This window comes from Canis lupus, chromosome 19, assembly GCF_048164855.1.
Source record: "Canis lupus baileyi chromosome 19, mCanLup2.hap1, whole genome shotgun sequence".
Classification (NCBI taxonomy): Eukaryota; Metazoa; Chordata; class Mammalia; order Carnivora; family Canidae; genus Canis; species Canis lupus.
This window is the reverse complement of record NC_132856.1, coordinates 21043917-21067947: the sequence shown is the minus strand read 5'-3', so window position 1 is coordinate 21067947 and position 24031 is coordinate 21043917. Positions and strand designations below refer to the sequence as shown.

Below are 24031 nucleotides of genomic sequence, written 5' to 3'. Positions count from 1 at the left end.
CAATAGGGGATTATATAAACAAATGAAAGGCTATGCTCTCAACTGAAAGCCACAGAGAAAGAAAGAATTTAATAGTAATTATTTACAAGTAATTTTTCACACCAGACAAAACTTTTACCTATCGGCTCTTTTTTTTTTTTTTTTTTCAGATTTTCCCATAATGCACACAGATTACTTGCTTGACAAAAATGATGGGCATTCTCAAAAAAGGAAAAAGTTCAGTTCTTAAAAGTTATAGGAGAATTTGCCAGATAAAGGAATTCTAAGGCAAATCATTCTGAAAAACAGAAGCCCCTCCAATTAGGTCAGCATGGCTCCCCAGTTTATGTTTGGTAAAAAAAAAAAATAGAGTTTTAAAGAGGGGTGAGATATTTCCATTCCGACAGTTGGCTTACAGCCAGGTGCACCTCTACCTGTTACCTGAGAAAGCCAAATAATTGCTGGGTTCGGCAGACATACAACCCCCTAGTCTAAGCTGTTCTCCTGGTTACCCCTTGTCATCTCAAGATAAGGCACCACTCTGTGTGCCCCCCGTCTAGATGTAACATCCAAAGAATCAGTCTGAGGCCCATCTTGCCCTACCTTTCCCATCAGACCTGCAATCTGGGGCCCAGTGTAGCAAGCTGGAGCCTGTTCACCAAAGCCTCACTGAGTGGAAGCCTTGATGGCTGAGTGATTGTGACAGATCCTGTTGGGCAGGGCCAACCTGATAGTCAACGTGCTTAGTGTCACTATGGGGTAGATTCTTCCCCCTGAGAAACCAAAGCTATGTGCCCCATGGGAGTATGGGAAAATCCCAGCTCCTCCATCATCCAGGGCCACAGAGTTCCTTCCTGCTGGATGGTGACCATGGTGGTTTTTGAATATTCCTGCACAGTCTAGGGGGGCTTGAATCATCTGAGGATCACGATGAGTGGGGTGAGTTTGGAGGATGCATTATTGTGCACCAGACACAACGACCCTCAGCTCCAGACACAGTAGGAAAGCAGGCCCAAGTGCCTCTTGGCTCTCCTTGCACCAAACCAATGGGTCTGTTCCTTCATCCAGGCACCAACCTCCTTGCTCCTTGATCCCCCTCCATTCCCCCAAGTGTCCAGTCTAACCTATCCCATTCTTACACATATACATTGTATCTCCCTCTTCAAAATTTTCAAATTGCACATTTTCTCAGTGCCTAGGTTGAGCCTGATATTCACAGAAGAAAAAGATCTAATCAACCAGTTCATACTAAGTATTAATGAATAAGAACATCTAATTTATTAAGCCAAAGGAGTGAATCTCCAACAGCTAAATTTTACCATTTGGTGGCAGGTCAGTAGGCAGAGGTTTGCTTTGTTTTGTTTAATGCCTTCGTAGAAAAAAAAAATCCCAAACCAGATCACCTAGCAACAGACAACTGGGTCCTCAATTAGAGTAAAAACAAACACTGCCAACTAGAATCTCACAGACACATAGCCTATTGAAACTTTAAGGGAATTTAGAGACTACATATTAATAACAACAACAACAACAATAGTAAACATATATTGAATAATTTTTATGCTATACCAATTTATTTGATTCAATCCATACAACGTTAGGAAGTTAGATGCCGTGATTCTCATTTCCTTTTGATAGATGAAAAACTTGGAGAGGTGCTTGGAGAGGTTAAGAAATTTTCCTAAGGCTAGAGTGCCACTAAGGAAGCTAAGGTTTGAACCCTGAAAGTGTGACTTCAGTCTCTAGGCTCTTCTATTATGCGTTATTGTCTTCCACCTACTCTTTAAACCGAGATTGCATGGGATTGGAGCTGGGAAGAATGATGAGTGAATGGCCAAGTCCAGACTCTTCTTCCTTCTCGGCATGATTTCTCTTTCACCAGAAAGCAGAAAGTGCAGTTCTATGAGTCACAGAGGGAACAGGGAAGCAGAGATCCTGACAGTTACTTCTATGTAATCAGTATTTAAATGTCTTTTTACCATGACAACTTTTGTTCAAGTGAAATGTTACTTGGACATCCAATATAATCTGCAGATAGAAGTGAGTTACTCTGAAAAAAAAAGGGTGGGGGGAGTTACTCTGGTTGAAGGTGGGAAAGGCAGCCCAAACTTAAATCTTGATCTTACTTTGGCTCCTGAGACTCTTCTACGGAACCCCTACAACTTGAGAAGCACATTTTGAAAATGACTCCCTGTTATAGATTAGACTATAACCCAGAGGAGTGGAGTAATTTGCTCAGGGTGCAACAGCAAAGATGTAACAAAGTGAGAATTCAAACCAGAGCTGTCTGTTTCCAGAGCCCACAGCATGAACTAGTAGGCATGGGGTTCTGAAATCTTGCCACAGACCACTTAGACTCTGCAAAAGATTCCATGGCTCTCAGATCTACCATTCTCACTTTCTGGGGGAGGAAGAACTCAGTGACAACAAACAGAACTTAAGAGAAATAAACCAACAATTAAAATGCAAAAAATGCAGACTCAGATGATCTCCAAAAGCAAAACTTAATAATGATCCTACAAATACATTAATTAATACAAGAAGAGCAGCGATTAAAAACCACAGAGAGTGTAGGATGATGCTCTTTCCATCAAGAGGTGGAGTCTATTTCTCTGCTCTTAGAATTGGAGCTAGACTTGCTTTCAGCAACAGAATTCTGTGGAAGTAATGTCATGCTAGTTCTCAGTCTAGGCCTTACGAGACTACATTCTCCTGTATTTGCTCTTGCAATCCTTCCACCACCACAAGAGCAAGTTCATGCTGGCAACTGGATGACAGAGCCCATGTGGCTTCAGTCATCCCAACCAAGGTCATCACAAGCCAACTCACCAGCTGACCATGCCCACCTGAGATTAGCCAAGCCCAGCCCAGACCAGGGGACAATCAGGCGATGGATGCCCAAAATGCTGATGTACCAAATTGTGAGCTATGTAAATAGTCTTATTTTAAGCTACTAATAAGTTTTGGAGTGGTTTGTTATGCAGCAACAACTAACTGATACAGTTCCCTATGGAAAAATCTCAAAATGATGCCATGACCTTCCTCTCCAGTCTCAAAACATGGGGAAATGGTACAGCAAGGAGTCCTCCCCAGAGCAATGCCCTAGCATTACCAATTCACCTAGGCCCTAGGATGTGATAGGTAGAGACACATGTCCCCATCTGCTCTAACTTCAAACAGAATTACAATCATAGAGAGAAAAACCCTAACAAACTCCATTACTTGGCCCCAACAGGGCTAAACTTCCATCTAGAGAATTCTGTTCAGAATCCACCTATGTGGAAAAAGAGAATATCCCTGTTTTCCAAAGGTGCTTCCAGGCTCATGGCATTCTCAAAGCCTCGGGTGGGGGAATAAGTGGCAGAGAGAAGGATAGAAAGTCTTAAAGGTTAAATCCAGCACATTAAAGTTCCTCAGAAAATGCCAAAAAAATGTAAATGAAAATTTTCAGCCACAGTGGGAGAAATCCAGGCCCAAGGCCCCGAGTTGATCTTTCAGACTGTCGGGCACACTGCAAAGCTGTCTCCATTTATTTACTTCTAATTGAAAGCTGGCGTGCTGAGGGTTACTCCACCCAGGCGTGAAGTGTAGCCATCCGTGAAAGATTTCCCAAGACCTCTCCCTTTGCAGAGCATCCTTCATGTGCTTAAAAAGGAAAATGTCATGGGGACACTAAATTAAAACTCAGTTTTGTCTTTGAAAAATAGATTCAATCCTCAGTAGGATGTGGTTGGAGAGATACCAGCATTAACATAATTCCTTAGTGTACTTTATAGGCCAATCAGAAAAAAAGGATATTCAGAAATCTGTCAGAAATAAAAAGGTCTCACGGGGGCCACACATGCTAATTCTCACAGATCAACACTCTTGGGACTCACAGATGGCAATGGGTGGTTTTCTCCGGGAGATTTTACCTCTTACAGGGTGGTTTTGACACAATTGGTCAGCTGGTAGTAAATACCATACAGGAAAAACAAGTTGACTTGCTTTCAAGATTGTTAGCTGTATACAAGTTCATTAGTTCACTCATTTGCTCCCTTCGTTTATTCAGCAAATGTTTATGAGATCCCTGGAGGCATGCAAGGCACGGTTTTGGCTGCTAGACATACAACGGTGAATAGGATAGCCCCCCTCAAAGCCTACAGTCTACCAGGAAGGAGAGACAGGCAAACAAGTTAAGACAGTTTTCCATTTACATAAGGACTCCCTCTGGAAAATCTTCTGTGAGTCAGTTTTGGACATAAGCCAGAATCATTTATAACTCTGGACCCATTCAGCAGGTGTCCATAGAGCGGCAGTGGAGCTGTCTGAGCACATACAGGGCTGCCTAGTTAGGCTCCCGCCTTTCTTCTTAGGCCAACTTTACGATTAGCATGTAGAGGTGAAGAACGTGGGCAGTGGAGTTAGGCAGACCTCTGCCTGAGTATTGGCTCTGTCTGACCATCGGTATGGTCTTGGGCAAGATGCCTGACTTGCAGACCTGTTTCCTCATTGGTAAAATGAGGACAAAGGCAGTAGCATAGCAGAGATTACCTACTTCATATTATTCTTCCCTTTTTTCTTAGTAACAGAGTCTTGGCATTACTAAGGGCACAGTGAGCCCAGCTAAAAGACTACCTTGACCAGCTTCCCTTGTAGCTAGGTGTGGCCATGGGAGCAATCTCTGGCCCATGAGATATAAAGGAAAGTTGTTGAGAATTTCTGGGAAAGTGCTGGCTGAAAAGCATGTTCATATAGCAAGCTGGCACTTAAAAAAAAAAAAAAACCTGTTGGATTTCCTCCTTTTTCTCATTGTTAGGAATATAGACATAATGGTAGGTGCTATAGCAACCATCCTGGACCAAGTAGTAACCTTGAAGTTGAAACCAATGAAGAAAAACAGAAAACCTGAGACTCTGATGATCATGGAACTACTATTAAGCTCATGGCTACCAAGTGTGTGTGACAAAAATCTGTATGTTTTAAAATAACTATTGTTTCTGGTCTCTTACTAAGAAACTGAAGGCAATTCCTAATACAAGTAGCTATAAGTATTACTATGGGAATTGAAGGAAGCCTTTCATGTAGAGCAGTGAGCTCAGTGCCTTACCCACAGTGAGCTCTCAGAGCAGGAGAGTTCACACTGTTGTTACACACATAGGAAATATTTACCTTGTCTTGGCCAGCTCGGGGTGCTATAACAAAATACTAGACTGAGTGGTTTATACAACAGGCATTAATTTCTTAGAGTGCTGGCACCTGGGAATTCCAAGGTCAATGTGCTGGCCAATTTGATTTCTGGTGAAAGTCCTCTTCCTGGCTTGCAGATGGCTTGCAGATGGCTTGCAGATGGCTTGCAGATTTCTTACTGTAGCCTCACATGGTAGAGAGAAGGAGAGAGTTCTGGTCTCTCTTCCTCTTCTTATAAGGACACCAATCCTCTCATGAGGGCCACACTCTCAAGACTTCATCTAAAACTAATGATCTTCCAAAGCCTGCATGTCTAATATCACGACATTGGGGGTTATGAATTTCTTGGACATCAGTTCATAACACACATGGATCCTACCAGGAGCTTTAATTACAGCTGGTTTGCTTAAATTAGATTAACATGAATAGGAAACCTCCTAGATTATAGTTAAGAGTCATGAGGTTATGATAAAGGGAAGTCAGGATCCTGGATAAGTGAAAGTTCAATGTAATGACTGGGGATTGGAGATTGTGTCCATAAGCCATTCTTCCTACCGGCACTTAGATGGGAGGGCTCACCATTCATCAAGGCCACTACTAATTCATGAGAGTAAAACCACATCATCTGATTAAAGAAAGAAGAACTCAAATAATGAAATCAATGGTCAAACCACACACATCCATCTTGTGTTTCCTTCTTTGCTTTGTAGATGACCAAAACAACAGCAGGAGACTGTATGGAGTACTTGCTGTGTGCTGGGCTCTGTTCTAGGTCTTGCCTTGGAGTGAGTCATTCAGGCCATCAAAAGCAGAGTGCACATTCAACATAGGAATTTTGAGAATTCAATAGAAAGACCATTTGCAAAGGTGTGGGCAAGATATAGAGAAACCACAGAGAGAGTGCAGCCCCTGGGAGTCAATAACAATGGGGCTGTCACTCCCTTCCCCTAGTCTAAAGCTATAAGGACACAAAGTAGTTACCAGATCCCGTAAAGAAGGCCACCAGCCGGGATCCCTGGGTGGCGCAGCGGTTTAGCGCCTGCCTTTGGCCCAGGGCGCGATCCTGGAGACCCGGGATCGAATCCCACGTCGGGCTCCCAGTGCATGGAGCCTGCTTCTCCCTCTGCCTGTGTCTCTGCCTCTCTCTCTCTCTCTCTGTGACTATCACAAATAAATAAAAATTAAAAAAAAATTTATAAAAAAAAAAAAAAAAAGAAGGCCACCAGGCAAAAGCCAGGGTCTTTAATAGCAGGACACAATCACCTCACACTGACCCTGCAGAAATGAACCTGACCTCACTCCTCTTCTGCTCCAACCTCATGTTTCTCATGGGCTGAAACCTTTCAGAAACCTAAAAGCAGTGTCACCCATGACCATTCAGGTCAATCTTCCAGACACAGCAGGATGCAAAAGGGTGGAGAGTGAGTTTGGAGGGGCCATGGCCTTATTCTTTTCATCTTTCATTATTACCTCCATTTTACAGAAGAGGAAATTGAAAGAAAGAGAAAGGGAGAGAACCATTTATATACTTTAAACATACAATTTTGTAAAGACATACAACTTGGATTCCCCAGAACGAGACAGTAAACTCCTATTACTTAAGCTACCCAAAATAAGGTATTTCTATGGAAACATACACAGGTCTACATCAGAGTTTAACAACACTTACCCTTATGAGATGCACACCCTGATTATCTCTATTTAACTTTAAAGAAGCAGAGGCTTAATGAGGTTAGGTAAATCAGGTGACTTCTAGGATCCTCTGGAATCAAAAGAGTCTTTAATTCAGTCATTACTTAAACCATTACTTTGGCTTTATAAAAGAAAATTACAAAAAGCCCCACTCACAGATCAAAATGGAAGAAATAAAACTGTCACTATTTTTAGAAGACATGATGGGCTATGTAGAAAATCCTAAGGAATCTAGAAAAACCTCCTACAATTAGTAAATGAGTTCAGCAACTTCACAGGATAAAAGATAAACATACAAAATAAATTGTATTTCTATATACTAGCAACAAAGACATGTAAATCAAAATTTAAAATATAAATGTAAATAACTAAAAAAAGAAATACTTAGTATAAATACAACTAAACATGTACAGAGCTTTTATGTGAAACTATGAAACACTGAGGAAAGAAATCAAAGAACATCTACATAAATGGGGGACATACCATGTTCATGGATTGGGAGACTCAATGTAGTAAAAATATCAATTCTCTCCAAAAGGATACACAGGGATAATGCAACCTCTATCAAAATCCCAGGAAGACTTTTTATAGATAAAGGCAAGCTTATTTTAAAATTGATATGGAAAGGCAAAGAAACTAGAAAGATAAATCAATTTGGAAAAAGATACAGAGAGAGGAATCACTCTGACAATATGACTCATTATATATCTATATATAGCACCTATGGTGTTGATATATCTATATCAACATTTGAAGATATATATCTATATCAACACCATGTGCTTTATTGATCCATAGATCAATGGAACAAAATAGGAAATCCAGAAATAGACCAACATAGATATGGCCAACTGATTTTTTACATAGGCACAAAAGCAATTCATTGGAGAGAGAATTCTTTACAGATAGTGCCGGGGTAATTGCATACCAATAGGCAAAAAAAAAAAAAAAAAAAAAAAAGAAAAGAAAAAAAAAAGACCTTGATCTGTATCTCATACCTTATATAAAAATGAACTCAAATGGATCTCAGAAAACTCTAAAACTATTAGGAGAAAATCTTCAGGACGTAAGCTTGGAGAAGAGTTCTTAAACTTGAGATGAAAAGCACAATTCATAAAAGAAAAAAAAATCAATACACTGGGCTTCATAAAATTTAAAACGTTTGGTCTGGGAAAGACCTTGTGAAGAGGATGAAAAAGACAAACCACAGGCTAGAGGGAAATACAAGCCACATTTCAGACAAAAACTCCTATCTGGAATATATTAAAGAATTTTCAAAAGTCAACAGTAAAAGAATAAATAAGCCAATTAAAAAATGGGCTAAAGACATAAAGAGAAATTTCACTGAAGATGATATATGGGTGTCAAATAAACACATGAAAGGATGTTCAATATAACTAGCCATTAGGGAAATGAAATTAAAACCACAATAAGACATCACTACACACCTATCAGAGTGGCTAAAATAAAAAATAGTGACAATACCAGTTGTTGGCAAGAATGTAGAGAAACTAGAACATGTATTCAGTGCTGTTGGGAATATAAAATAGCAGAGACACTCTGGAAAAGTTTGGCGGTTTCTTCTAAAATTAAACGTTCAACTACCACACAACCCAACAATTATACTCTTTCTGACTGATCTCAGAAATAAAAACTTATGTCCACAGAAAAGCCTGTAGCAGCTCCATTCATAATGACAGCAGCTTTATTCCTAATAGTCAAAAACTGGAAACAACTAAAATCTCCCCTAATAGGTGAGCAGTAAAACAAATTGTGTTATATCCATACCCTGGAATACTACTTAATTGACACATCAAACAATTTAGATGGATCTCAAGGGCACTGTGCTAAGTGAGAAGAGACAACTTCAAAAGGTTATATACAATATACTTCCATATACATAACATTCTTGAAGTGATGAAATTATAGAGATGAGGATAGATTAATGGTTGCCAGAGTTTAGGGATGGCAGGAAGGTGGGGAAATGTGACTAAAAAGGTAGCATAAGAGAGATTGTTCTGATGAATGAGTGACCAATCAGTCTTATATGTTGATTGCAGTGGTACTTACAGGACTCTGCACAGGATAAAATGGCTTAGAACTGAACACAGCTTGTACCAATGTCAATTTCTTGGCATTGATATCATACTATAGTCATAAAAAAAAAAAAAAGTCTCCACCATCAACAGGAATCTGTGCTGAAATTATAAGACTCTTTCCAGCAAAATGTACCACTGCAGTTAGTTCTTCTATTCAGGGACACTGAAGTTGTTGACATTAGTAAGAAGAGCAGGTAATCTAAAATCAGGCACCACCATATTCGGCCCTCCCAAGTGCACTGCCATCCATCATGTCCTAAATTCTGCTTTTCATCCTGCTTTACATCCAAAACTTTTTTGGTGTGAAAAGCAAAAACTTTCCTTAGAGCCATGACACTTCAAGTATTATTGGCCATCGCATTAGTTGGAATTCTGTTGGTACAACTAGTAGAAATCCAACTCAAAGCGGCTAAAGCAAAAAAGGAAATCTATTGGCTCACGACCTGTGCTAAGGCTGACATCGTCAGGTATAGATTGATTTGGGGCCCAGAGGATGCGACAAGGAAGCAGCTTCCCTCTTGGTGTTGGCTCTGCTCCCTGCTGTGAGCCCCATTCTAAACTCCATGTGATTGCAAAGTGACATCGGCAGTCACTTCCAACAGCAAATCGCCAGAAAAGCAGAATTCCACTTCTTCAGTAATTCTAATGAAAATCCTAGAATTAAGTCTTTTGGGCTTTGCCTGGCATGGAAAGGATCATATGGTCTCTATGGCCAAGGGAATGTAGTCTTCCAATCAGCCAGGGTGGGGTTGGCTCCTCCTACATGCGGGCCAAGGCTGGGTAAAGGAAGATCCCACAGAAGTATCTGGACTGTTGCTCAAAGAAGGGGGAAGAACACCGGGAAGGACAGCCCCCGTCCACCATAATCATCAATACCATCGTCAGAAAGATGAACACAGGATTTGGGGACATGTATGATACCTGCTCTCTCCACCTCCCCCAGCTGTCCCCTCCTGCCAGTGCCTTCCTTCTAACTTGGGGAAGGTGTGCAAAGGTGGAATACATGCCCCTCAACACAGTCACCCACAAGTTTCCATTCGATTCCCAGAGAACTTTCCTTGTCCTCAGACTGAGTTGGGATGTCACCTTCTCCATGAAGCTAGCCATTTCTTTTTTTTTTTTTTAAGATTTATTTATTTATTCATGAGAGACAGGCACAGAGAGAGAGGCAGAGACATAGGCAGAGGGAGAAGCAGGCTCCTCGCAGGGGGCCTGATGTCAGACTTGATCCCAGATCCTAGGATCACGCCCGGAGTTGAAAGCAGATGCTCAATCGCTGAGCCACCCAGGTGTCCCGAAGCCAGCCATTTCTAAAGAAATCCCCACACTCCCCCACAGCTGCACCAAAAACAAAAATTCTCTTCTCTGGACTCACAGTACTTTGTACATACATTATCTCCATTAAAGTGTTTTTTCAAAAAATAAAAATAAAAATAAAGTGTTTTTTCATGTATCAAGATTCTTTATTTACATCTCATAATTTACATTCACACTCACACCTAATCAATTAGAAGCTGTTTGAGAGCAGAAACTTGTTTGGTTCATTCGGAGTCCCTAACATGTTGTTTAGCATCTGGAATGCTATTCAGAAATGATGGATGGATGGATGGATGGATGGATGGATGGATGGATGGACTGATGGGTGAATGAATGGTTTCTACAGCTCTTGACCATCAAATACAAGTAGCAGCACTCAGGTGGGCATTTAGACCATCAATATTATTTAGCAAACTCCTATTGTGTATACAACAGGCACAAGCAAATTATTGAAAATAAAATTAAGTCAGTTAGGGAGGTGCAATCATATGCATATTCTGCTTGTTTTAAAATAGAAAAACCAAAAAAAATTAAAAAATTAAAAAAATAGAAAAACCTTGAAATAAAGACAATAGGCATTGTTCATAGATTCTCATGAGGAAGTAAAACCAGCAGCGAGGGAAAAGCACACCCAAAAGGGCTAAGAAGACACAGAGATATCTGGAAAAATATTTGCTAAGTTCATTCCCTTGAACACAAATGCCCAGCATGGTCCGAGGGCATACCCATGAGTGTGAAAGGACAACTAAGAGATCCCCTCGAAGAGACAGAAAGTCCTGGGTTTGAGTCTTAACTCTGCCCCATACAACAGGATCTGTCAGGTGATTCAACTACTCTGGGCCTCCATGTCCTCACCTGCAAAATGGGAATGATTACCCCTGAGCTGCCCAGGGGGCTCAAGCCCTAATCTCCCTGCTGTCCCTGATTCCTCCCTCTCCTCCCTCATGTGCAAGCCCACCAGCAAAAGATTTCCGGAATCCAAGCACATCTCTCCTACTTCCCTGCTGACAGATGGGTCTGAGCCACCGTTTACTCTGAGCAGTACCCTTGGCATCCATTTCCTGAGGTGTCATTGGTGAGTGGTGGAGTCCCACTGCAAACAGTTGTCTGTTGGTTCCCGCATTTGGAAGGGGAAGGAGATGCACACCCTGGGGTCTGCCATCGACTCCTTGCTTCCTATCTTATCCTTCCAACCTCTTCTGCACCCAGACCCTAGACCGATAGGGTAACACAGAATCTGGGCCTGGCCCCTGCTGCCTAAGCTCCAGAGGCTTCCACCGTGGCCCACAAAGCCTTGGGTGCCTGGCCTAGCTCCTTTCACCTCCCTTCTCTGCCAGTGCATACCATGGCCCCAGCGTGCTGGCCCTTAGTCTGAGCCCTACAAGTGCCATATGTGTTCCCCCTTTGGGACTTAGCCCTCATCCTTCCCCCTGTATCTTTGCAGCTGGATCCTTGGTGCCCCTCAGCTCGGTGAGGCCTTCCCTGACCACCATGCAAATAAAACAGGACTGGAGTCAATCTGCCACCTCTGCCTGTTTTATTGTCTTCACAATAAGACAACTTGAGACTACTTGAAACTATTTGTTTGCTTAATTGCACGTAAACTAGAATGTATGCTCTACAGACGCAGGGATGTAATTTGTCTTATTCACTAATGTGTCTCCGGACCCTAGAATAGAGCCTGACACATGATAAGTGCTCAATAAATATTTGATAAATAAAAGAAGGAAGGAAAGAAGGGGGGGACCGGAGGGAGGAGGGAGGTGGGAGACAGAGAGCACATCCTTCAAAGGGTGATTATAAAGATCCAATTAGGAAATTCTCATAAACCACTTAGCACAATGCCTGGCACTCAGGAAATACTTAATACATGGTATTAATTATTCAGTTATTAGGATAGAAGAGTGGATAGTGTGTGCGAGCACACACGTGCACACACACGCACACACACACGAAAAAAGACAGCAAAAGGAGTCTCCTCCTTTTGCCTGGATTCACCTGACTTCTGAAGAGAATATTCGAGCCCTCTGACTAAGCAACATCCCCCTTAGCTCCCCTGGAACTAATGCTTGAACCTAGTTCAGACCCTGGGGGTTTGGAGTTCATTTTCTTTTGGCAAACTGTCGCCTTTTCTTTTCTAAGGGAAAAAATAAAATACAAAAAGACACTCACATAACATCTTGGAGATCAAATGGCTCTTGGAAAACTGCATTTTGATGAGTGAGGGAATCAAAACCATATGGATTAAATTCTCCTTAGATCTCCTAGGGGAGAAAGGGGGCGGGAGCAGGGTAAGGGTAGGGATGGCTGGAAAATTCAGCATCGATTTTTATGAACACAGAGCTAGTTCATGAAGGATGGTCTGGGATGTAGCAGGTCCTTCAAAGCAGTTTGTTGACCACATGCCAGCTGACTCAAAAGAGAAGGAAATATGAAAGGTTTTTTTTTTTTTCAACACTCCTGTTTCTTTTCTTCTGGTATTCCCTCCCCTAAGGGGCTGACGTTGGGGTCTTGTCAGGGACTGAGAAAGAGTCGTGGCTGGACATGAAGTTTGTGTAATTTCTCCCAGAAAGCAACCTCTCAAGTCTTTCCCTGAGGAAAGAGTCTGAAATATCTGCTGAAGCCAAATATTTGTAATCAGGTACTTAGATGAGTGTCAGTCCTCCTTTTTTTTTTTTTTTTTTTTTTTTAATGGTTGTATTTCTATCTGCATTTTGCTGATCTGGGCAAGTTGTAGCAGACAGACTAAGAGACTGCACGCAGCATGATTCACACTGTCATTTGCTGGGAGAGGAAATCAAGAGGCACAAGTGCTTCCAACATTTTTACTTACATCACAGAGAAACCTCAAAAGCAGTTTCCTCCGTTCTTAAGCTAATCTCTTGAAAGCAGGTGACACTGTGGACCACCAGCCTGGGTGAAGCCCTGGTTGAGCATTTACACGGTCCTCATCTTATGTCATCTTCCCCAACCGCTTCAAGGGACGTGCTCTTAACTGTTGTCATTTCACAAATGAGGAGACGAGGCAGAGAAGTGAAGTGACTGAGCCAGGGTCACACAGCTAGTAACTGGGCAGAGCTGGGATTTGAACCAAAGTTCTGCCAATGCCAGAGCCTGTACTCCTAACCATTATTTCCCTCCAAATACCCTGCATGCACTTTTGGAAGTTGTGTCTTTGCTTTTGTTGTTCCGTCCGTCTATAAAGCCTTTCTTGCTATTCCTACCTTTCCTCCCAGGAACCTGACAAAAATAAGCCCCACCTCCCCGTGTCTTATGTGTCCGTGGAGCCCTTTGGGAAACCCCCCGATTGGTTGGTGCCACCTCTGAACTCCAGGAACCCTGGCGCCTTCTGGGGTTGCCCAGCCCATTCTGTGTCATAAATTCAGCCAAGCATGATGGTTAGGCATCTTGGTTTTAAATGATGAGACACACCTGTACTTATTCCCCTGCTGGGACACCTTAATTGACAAACCACTCCAAGATCCAGATTCTTCATCTGAGGAAAAATGAAATGACCTGATGTGAGCAAGCCAAGAGCTAATATATGCAGGGCACAGAGCAAGCACGCGATTCATGTCGGCTACTGTGTTCTAGTTCCTTGGCTGCCTGTTTGAGCTCTCCCACCTGACTGCAAATTTCTCCAAGGAAATGTAATAGTCACTGATTTAGGCAGTGATTGCATTAGGCATTTCACTAACTGAGTTTAAAGAAGAAGAGAGGAGAGACGGGAGTGTAGGGGCAGCAGATGGAAAGATGGCTCAGAGGGAATAAGGGAGCCAATGCAGACTGAGCGCTTGTCCTGTGCCAGAGATTCCAGGACTAACTCATTTACTCCTCCCCACAACCCTGGGAGGTAAGTGCTATTATTATCCTCATTTTACAGATGAAGCAACTGAGACCCAGAGGGGTTCAGTGACTTGCCCATAGCCATGGTAATGCAGAGTCAGGATTTGAAGCCCAACATTCTGAGTCCAGAATCCAAGGACTTACCTGCTAAACTAGACAGTCCCTAAAAAAGGATTTTAAAGCATTCAAATAGCAATTAGACAGAAAGGCTGGAATCATCTAGTCTGGGTTGGTGGGTATTTAACGGGTACAAATGTTGGGTACCAGTTTACCAACACTTTACTGGGAGTTCATCCAGGGGGGAGGAAGGCATTGAGGACTCCTGCAAGAGCCATGTGGGCTTTGTGGTTGCATAAGGAGTCGACAATAAAACAGATAAAGCTTTGGCAGAGGTGAGGATTCAGCTGGGATCCATGTATATATTTTATCATGCTTTAGTCATTTCATGGTTTCTTTTGGAGGACTTGATTTGACACATACCTCAAGGTGAGGTTTAGCAAATAAATTAAAGACTGGAGAAATCTCAAGATATCAAAATAATGGTGAACCATTTAAATCAGTCCTCAAAAGGTGAGAGATCAAGGAAGTCTTCTAAGAGGAAGGGACAGCCATACTGAGACCAGAAGGGTGAGTCGGATTTGGCTTAATGAGGAACACACCATGGGTAGGTTCACTCCATAGCCATTTCCAAACCCTTTCTCCTCTTGTCTTCCACAAGAGCTAATAGCTTTCCAGTCTCTGCTGAAGCCAGAGGGGTCGACATGACCAATTTCAGCCAATGCAACTCCAACAGAAGTCTGTTGGAGGTTTTTCTGGAAAGAAGGTTTTCCTTTTCTCTCATGAAAGAGACAGAAAGGGCTAGTTTAGTCCTTCCCCATTCTTCCTGCCTTGAATGTGGGTGTAATGCCTGGAGCTGCAGTAGCCACTTTATGACCATGAGGCAACAAGGTGGAGACAAAAGGAAAGAAAATGGCACAGAACCAGCCCTGTCATCGTCATGCTGCTGAAGCATGCTAGGGGCTGCCTACCTCTTGTTATGCAACCAAAAATGAGCCTCTATTTGAACTCCTAAGTCCAATTTTTTTTCATGACTTGCAATCAAAAGGATTTCTAACTCATCTACTAGACAAAGTAGGAAAATAATTACAAAAAAGGATGAGGTATTCAAGACAGAGGGTCCAGTATGCAAAACTTGGAGGAAAGAATGATGACAGTATATTTGAAGATGAGAGGTTCAATGTAAATGATGTATATGTTGTTGGTGCTGGTGCTGAGTACCTGTGCTGGGTGCTGGGTGCTGATTGCTAGTTGTAGTGAGAATGACACTGGAGAATCATACATGGCTACACATGCAGAGCCTTTTACAGCTTGTTAGTTTAGAATATGGACATTATCCATAACAATGGGGCACATGGAGTCTTGTGTGTGTGAACAACTGAAATAAAGTTATGTTCTAAAAAGCCCTTTCTGGCCTGCCTGGATGGCTCAGCAGTTTAGTGCCACCTTCAGCTCAGGGTGTGATCCTGGAGACACAGGATTGAGTCCCACATCAGGTTCCTGCATGGAGCCTGCTTCTCCCTCTGCCTGTGTCTCTGCCTTTCTCTCTCTCTGTCTTTCATGAATAAATAAAATCTTTTAAAATAAAAAATAAAAAGACCCTTCTGAAAAAATAAATAAATAAAAAGACCCTTCTGGAATGAGTTCATTCATTCAGTAAGTACTTTATGAGCATGGAAAAGGAAATCGGTAGAACCCCTTTGGAAAATTGTATTGAAGAATCTATTAACACCAAACATCCACGGGACCCCTGGGCGGCTCAGCAGTTGAGCATCTGCCTTTGGCTCAGGGTGTGATCCTGTGGTGAGGGATCAAGTCCCACATCGGGCTCCCTGTGGGGAGCCTGCTTCTCTCTCTGCCTCTGTCTCTGCATCTCTCTCTCTCTCTCTCTCTCTCATTAATGAATAATTTTTTTAAAAATCTTTAAAAAAAAACTAAACATCCACTCCTCTACACCCCAGCAATCCCACAGCTAAGTACATATCCAAGAGAAATGAAGTCACATGGCCACAAGAGTAGAACTCCAAGTATGTCCATAACAGCTTTACCCATAATAGCCAGAGCTGAGAAGTAACCCAAATGCCCATCAAGGCGAGAAGAGCTGGGCAGCCTCGGTGGCTCAGCGGTTTAGCGCTGCCTGTAGCCCAGGGCCTGATCCTGGAGACTTGGGATCAAGTCCCACATCGGGCTCCCTGCATGGAGCCTGCTTCTCCCTCTGCCTCTCTCTCTCTCTCTCTCTCTCTCTCTCTGTGTGTGTGTGTGTGTGTGTGTGTGTGTGTGTCTCATTAATAAAATAAAATCTTTAAAAAAAAAAAGCGAGAAGAGCCAACTGACTTGCTGGCATCTTCATGCAATGGAATACTACATAGCAGTAAAGAAGAAGAGTGAATTGTTACCACACGCACCGACATGATAAATCAGAGCCCTAATGATGAGCAAAAGAAGCCTACAGAGATGAGTAAACAGTTGTGTTCGTGTTGGCCTCCATGGAGGGAAGGCTGGGACCATGTAGGTCTAAGGAAGCTGGGCAAGGCTGGTTGGGAGTCCTTGAGCCAAAACTGCGGTCAGGGGAGATCCCGATCTCCCAGGAACCACCCTGCAGGAGGTTCCCGCCACACCCAGTCAAAGGAAGGAGCAGCCCGCGGGAAGTGTGTTCTCCCAAACAGAAGGTGATATATTTCAAAGCCCAACAGAATCGGCTGTAGGTCAATCTCTACAGTCAAAGATCCGAGAGATGCATTTTGATGGCAGAACAAGGAAAATCAATGCTCAGTGATAAAAGAACGGTGGTTACTTCCAGAATGAGTATGGTCGGGGCTATGAGGGAGAGAGCACGAGGAGGCCTTGTGGGCTGGCTGGAAGCCTTCACTGTCTTGATGGGGGATGGCGATTACGGAGTAAATACCTTTCGGGCAGCCCGGGTGGTTCAGCGGTTTAGCACCGCCTTCAGCCCAGGGCCTGATCCTGTAGACCCGGGATGGAGTCCCAGGTTGGGCTCCCTGCATGGAGCCTGCTTCTCCCTCTGCCTGTGGCTCTCTCTCTCTCTTTCTGTGTGTCTCTCATGAATAAAAAAATAAAATCTTAAAAAAAATACCTTTCAGGGTACCACCTAAGGCTGTGCACTTTGTAGAAAAAAATAAGTTCGTACTGAGCAAGTGCTATCAAATGCACATGTGCTCAGCCGTGGGCAGGCAGGGGCGACTAGAGCAGACAGGGATGCTGTCCCCAAGGGCAGCAGGAAGCACGGTCTGGAACACAACCCGTAGTGTCCCCGCTGAGGCGAGGAGTGGCAGTGAGCCTGGGGCATACAAGGATGTCTACAGACGGTCAAGTCCAAGAAGCACTTCATCAAAGACTCTTAAAAAGAGAGAGTAAAGCAAAATGACAGACTTCGCAAGAACTGGAACGATAGCTATAAAAGCAAGTCAGGAACCATTGGAACTGCTTGCAAAAGAAAAACGGTTTTGGAGAGATCGGATAGAGAAAAATTCAGCGTGACTGCTGGGACCTTCGGGAGCCCCAAGCCCTGGGAACTGCACCTTCCCTGCAGTCATGCTCTTCTCTCTGTACCCAGTAATCAGTGTCATTTGCTTTCGAGGGATCCCCTGGGAAATTATGTCTGATATTTTCCAAAGCCCATAAAGGGTTTCACACCTTTGTGAGGGCTGCTGGGAGGCAGGCAAAAGAATGCCGCCTCTGGAGGGAAAGGGTGCCTATTAGGGCCACTTAGGACTAAACTGACCGGTCATTTGGCAGCCGTGCAAAATAGAACGCACCCTGTTCTGGATAACTGAGGATTTCTCCCATGAGTTCATTCCCTCACATTTTCTACAGAAAAGTGCTGCTATCCATCATCCCTTAGGGAAATTTTTTTAAAAAGCAAACTCATCCCAAATGACTTTTGTGTTTTTCCAGTGTTTCTAGTATCAGCCCTTAATTTCCAACCATTTTCAACGTAAGACGGTGATATTGACTGTCAGGCTTTGAAACAAAACATGTAAATATATATATCTATTTGAAATATATATATATCATCATGCCCTCAAAATGTGAGCTCCCCTCAGCTTTCCAGAAGGAAGAACTATGAATAGAACATTTTACACTTGTCTAACTTTTCCTAGGCTTTTTTTTTTTAACTGTCCTATCTTCTCAGCCTGTGATAAATGCAAAGAAATAAAAAAAAATAAGTATCTCTCCAATAATTTACTGTGTTGAGATGGCAGCATAATTGAGTCACCCAAGTTAAGCACTTTAGGAAAATCTCCATCAGGTGCCATCATGTTCTCTGGCCTAAGCTTTATTTAAACTCACTGGATCAATCTGAATCAATTTGACATGTACACACTTCAGGGCATGGTTAGTTTCAAATCAATTAAGCTCCTTATGACTTTATGATTAAGAGCCCAAGGTTATAAAACATTAATATAAAAATCACAAATTATAAAGTGAAAAGTAAAATCTCCACCTTACATTTCATAAAAATCACCAGAATCATTAGGTAAGCTTCATTAAACAAACAAGGTAAGAGTAATTAGGTGGTAAATTGAGTACAGTGGTTTCCAAAGGCTCTAATTGGGATGGGCCCAACAGTTTCATAAAAGTGAGGAAGCCAGGGTCAGGTGCAGCCTGTGGCAGGATGCGGATCTGAGAAGAACTGCTCAGTGGTCTGGTGGCCCTTGCCGCAGGAGGAGCACAGAGCTCCTTTGAAAAGCAGAGAGTGGGCTTAACACCTTCTGGTTCTTCCCCGACCTCGGCCAGGCAGCCGGCACCACCACCCGCAAGATAAGGATCTGCTCTTGCCTGGAGCCAGCAGGCAGCCACGTGAAAGTATTTTAAGGATCTCAATGTAATGTGATTCCTACCTTCTAGAGTTACTTGAAATTTTTCTCTCCTGGTTCTGGAGCTCAGGGAAAGGAAGGAAATAGGAGGGACTCAATTAGATTTTCCATTAAAATAATGGGGACTTCTAGGTCCCTTGATAAGTTTGATCATTCTCATTTATCCTTACAATTCCCATGAGAAGTAGGTGGGTTCCCTTAATTCTCACCCTGTTTGAGACACCGAAGCACAGAGAAGTTAGGTCATTTCTCCCAGAGTCACACAGCAAGGGAGGGGCAAAACCCAAGTCTGTGTCATTCAGAAAGATGAGTTCTTCACCTCTGCAGGATGGAGAGGCCTCTTGCATTCATTTATTCAATATGTATCAACTGGGGGCCTTTGCCTCCTCTGTACTAGGTGTTCCAGGGCTAAAGATCCAGGGCAAACCAAACAGCCAGGCTCTTGCCCTCATGGGACTATCACTCCAGAGCAGGGCTTTAGTGAGAAGTAAATAACTTGATAAAGTCAGAGGGATACTGCTCTGCAGAGAGTGTTCAAAGAGTACTGTGAAAAACAAAACAAAACAAAACAAAACAAACAAAAAACCAAAGAGTACTGTGAGAGTGACTGGTGGCATCTTTCATTCATTGAGTGGTCAACTCTTTTTTTTTTTTGAGTGGTCAACTCTTAAGAGAGGGCATATGAGCTGAGATCTGAACGGGAAGAAGGTGCCAGTTATGCTGAGTTTAAGGAGAGGGACACTCAGCGCCAAGGGGAAGACAGGTGCAGAAGCCCCGAGGAATAAACAGAAACTCTGCACCTGCCTCTCCTCTTCATCTATTTTCCTTCCCTTGAATCTGTGTGCACCTCCTGACTCACTTTGACCATTAGAATGTGACAGTGACAGCATTTTGGTTCTGAGCCTAGGGTTCTGGCAATTTCCTCTTTCAACCTCCCGGAGCCTCTGACCCAACATGTAAAGAGATCCAGCTACATTGCGGGAGAGACCTTCCAGAGAGAAAACCCACCAGGCTGGCCCCCAGCTAAGGAGTCAGGCATGTGGGAGAAGGTCTTCAGCCCCAGCAGAGCTCCCAGCCAAATGCAGCTACCTGCGCAACCCCAACTGACACCTCAGTGGGGCAGACAGGAGCCTCCCAGATGAACCCCGCTAACCCACAGAACTGTGGGAAAGAACCATGGTGGCTGTTGCCAGTCAGCACGCTCCAGGATGGTTTCCTGTGCAGCACCACATCATTAAAGCAGCCAGTGTGACTGGGCTTAAGTGGAACAAAGGGGGGTGACAGAGATGAAGCTGGACGTCATTCTCCACCAAGAGCTAGATCTTATGGGACCCATGAGTCAGGGTAAGCAGTGGGGAGGTCACCCATGTGATCGGGTGCTACTGGAAGGTTTAAGGGGCATGACATCTGATGGTGTATATATTTTTAAAGCTTATTCTGGCTGTTGTGTGGTGAATGACTAGTGGAGTGGGGAGAATAAGAGAAGCAAGGAGACGTCAGACAGGCAGCCACTGTGAGAAAACAGGCAAACTGAACCAAGATGGTTGCAGTGGAATGTCAGTGAACTGATTCACGTCATGTTTTGGAGAGAGAGAGTCAAAAGTACATGTCGCTAGATGGAGGTGTTGGGACTGGCTGACCGAGAATAACTCTTTGATCTTTGAGAGTCAAAAGGAACAGCCACCTCAGGGCTACCTTTGGGGCAATTCTCAGGAAAATTACCATCTCCACAACACCACCATCACCTCCACCATTGTCAGCTCCACCATCACCTTCATCACCTCCATCACCATCACCTTTCACCACCTCCAACTCCGTAACCTTCATCTCCCCCACCATCACCTGCCTCATCACTTTCATCACCTCCAGTACCTCCATCACCACCTTCATAACCTCCATCACCAAGTTCATCACTTCCATCACCATCACCTTCACCATCTCTACCATCACCTCCAATACCCCCATTACCACCTTCATAACCTCTATCACCACCTTCATCACTTCCATCACCTTCATCTCCCTCAATGCCACCACCGTTACTACTACCACTGCTGCAGAGAGAGAGAGGAAGTAATTTTGTGGGGCAGTGCAGGATTTTTGAAGAGAGGCCCTTTCCTTTTCTTCCTCTCAGTGAGGAGTTTTGTTCCCACCTCCAGAGCCAGGAAAGGAAGCCCTAGACAGAAGACCTCCTGGTGACTGCAAGTCTCTGTAGGCGAAAGAAAGAGATTAGTATTCCATTTGCTAATTGGAGGATCTGCTGGCATTCCTTTGTGTACAGAAAGAGGATGATAGAGTTGGAGTAGGATGGCATAGTAGAGTCTACCAGGAAAGATGGGGCCAGGAACACATTGCTCTAGGTCCCTAGTTCTTGAGAAGTACAGCAGTTGGATGTCATACATGCCCAGAGGCCCCGAAGTTTGCCAAGGGAGGTAAAGAAGCAAGGATTCTTTACCATAGGGACCAAAAGGTCACCATACAGTGTACTATGATGGAGTCAACTAAAAGTTGTGGCCAGATCCAGGAAGAGACCAACAGCCTGCAGGGGGATGCTGAGAAATAGGCTCCTTGCCAGGCTAACTGGACAAAGCCCACATTGAACTCTGGGGTGATGGCAGCACTGAGCAACCAGGGAGAAGTCTGCAGGTTCACCAGGTGCAGGGAAGAGGCAAGGGCCGTGCTTCCTCTCCTTCCTCCTGCCCCTCCCCCTACACAAGCCAATGCAGGGAGGGAGTGGTGAGGGCAAAGGTTAGGAGAGAACATCCTCCCTTTCCCTCTAGGCCCTTAACATCATAGTTCTGATCCAGGACAAGAACAGGAAAAGGGCTTTCAATCCAAAATGCGACTGACATTTTGAAATGTACAGGACAGAGCTTTAAAAAACCTAAAGTGATGGTTTTAGTAAAGGAAGTGGTAAATTACAGAAATCAGCTGAACTTCTAAAGACATGTTTCCCCATGGAAAATGTCAGGTAGCTGGGGTAGGGGCAATGATTAGAAACAATAAAGTCATTTTTTACTCATCCTGCCATTGAACGGAGACTTCAAAAACACAAGTTACACGGTAGTGAGGAGCGGCCCCGTGTCAGGGCCTGAGAGGGGCCTCATCCTCACACCACCCTGTCTGGTCCACACAGTCAGAGCCATTTCTACTGTCATCTCTGTTCTGTTGATGAGAAATGGAGGCTCACGCCAAGGCCACATAGCAACTACATGACAGAGTTAAGGTTCAAGCACAGGGTAGTGTGACTTGAAAATCTAATCTTTTAACCCTGCTTCCTTCAGAATGCCTTATTTAATCACAACAGCAGAAACCAGAGCACGCTATTAAGCATGTAAAATTGCAGGCTGCAATTGAAAGACTATTTCTCCAGGTTTTTTGACAACCCAAATTAATTTCTTTGTCAGGCCTCCAATCCTGGAGGTGGCAGAAACAAGATGGCTCTCTTTTAGGAATTTCTTGACTCGCCCCCAGGCTGACTGCCAGCTCTGGAGAGCCCTCAAGAGTGCCAAGGCGCAAGAGGCAGGTGTGGTTACAGCCTCCCCGAGGCTTCCATGCTCCATTCCGTGCTCTCCCGGGCACCCTGAGTCTTTCTTGGGTTCTTTCTGCCTAAACTCCCCGATGCACCAACTCTACCTAACTGATTCTACACTAAGCTGGGCATGGGAACCTTGGGGTCTTCCCTCATCTATCCAGGGAATGGCTAGGGACTCAGCCTCTGGAACCATATTAGTTATGTGATGCTGCTTTGTGCCTCAGTTTCCCTATCTGTAAAATCAATGGATGTTAGAGGACTAGAAAATAAAATATTTGTAGAATGCTCAGAATAGTGGCTGGCCCATCACAAATGCTTGACTAAAGTTAACTGTCTTTGGGGATGGGAAGGAAGAAAACACTGACTCTCAGTGAGCTAGTCTTTGTCTTACGCTTGGACAGTAGCTTTAAAATTCAAAATGCTGAAACTTCAACTCTTCAATTCCCTGGATTCTGTAGCACCCCTTCTTCTCTTAGACAATAAAGGCAAATTGTCTGGTTTCACAAAATTGGGGAGCTTGGGGGTAGCATGGGGTTTAACGTCTCAAAAACCCACCCTGCCTAGTCACAGGTGGACAGTTCTGTTCAAGACCCTCCGAGTTGTCCCGCAGTAACCCCGCAATTCCCACCGCCTTCCAACCCCTCCACATCCGTCACTACCACCACCAGCTCTGTCTACAGGGTAGAAGTCTATGGCCTATAACTCCCCTCCAACAACTGACACAGTTTATCTTGCAGTCACACCCATTCATTGGATCTTTGTCATGGATCTTGGGGAAAAAAGAAGGAAAAAAAAATCTGAATTGCCTCTCAGCTACCATCCTTTTTCTTTTAGCAAGATTGCGCGTACTCACAAATTTGTTCGTAATTGTGACACTTGAGTTTTCCATTCTACGGAGGCACGTATACAGATTAGAATGGAGTTCGGCCATGTGTATCTCTTGGCCATATGTCCAACGTGTAAACATATTGCCCCTGTAATCAAATCTGCTAAAATAATCTTTTTTGCATTACAGAAAACTTCAAATATATATGAAAGCAGACCCACCAAGACTACAAATGTCCAGGCACTCGTTATTTTCAACTCATGGCCAATCCCGCTTCATCCATCCCTACTCATGTATTTTGAAGCAAACCTCAGAGATCATATCATTTCATCTGCAAATACCACTGTGTTTCTAAAGACAAGGGAACGCTCTTTTACAACGTAGTACCATTACCACAACTTACAGAGGGAAAAGTAACGATGATTCCTTAATATCATCAAAAAAGCCAATCAGTGTTCCACTTTTCTTTCTTTTCTCTTTTCTTTTTTCTTTTCTTTCTTTCTTTTTTTTTTTTTTTTTTTTTTTTAGCAGCATCCAGTCTTGATACATCAAGGATGATATTTGCACTTTGCAAATTGTTTTAGGGAACAGCCTGAGCCTGTCCGGTTGAATAATTCCATCCCTCCCTTTTCACAGATAGGAACGTCATAGCCAAACCCACAGCCGGTTTTGCCAA

General features: G+C 43.5%; 1 long non-coding RNA gene across 1 annotated transcript; it reads right to left on the bottom strand.

Annotated features, from left to right (window-relative positions):
- Positions 1–1264: 1264 nt before the first annotated feature.
- LOC140609976 (uncharacterized) lies at positions 1265–24010 on the bottom strand. Its single transcript, XR_012011749.1, has 3 exons — positions 23759–24010; positions 6818–6910; positions 1265–2029 (listed from the first exon to the last, which is right to left on the bottom strand). It is a non-coding gene; the product is annotated as an uncharacterized lncRNA (long non-coding RNA).
- Positions 24011–24031: the final 21 nt, after the last annotated feature.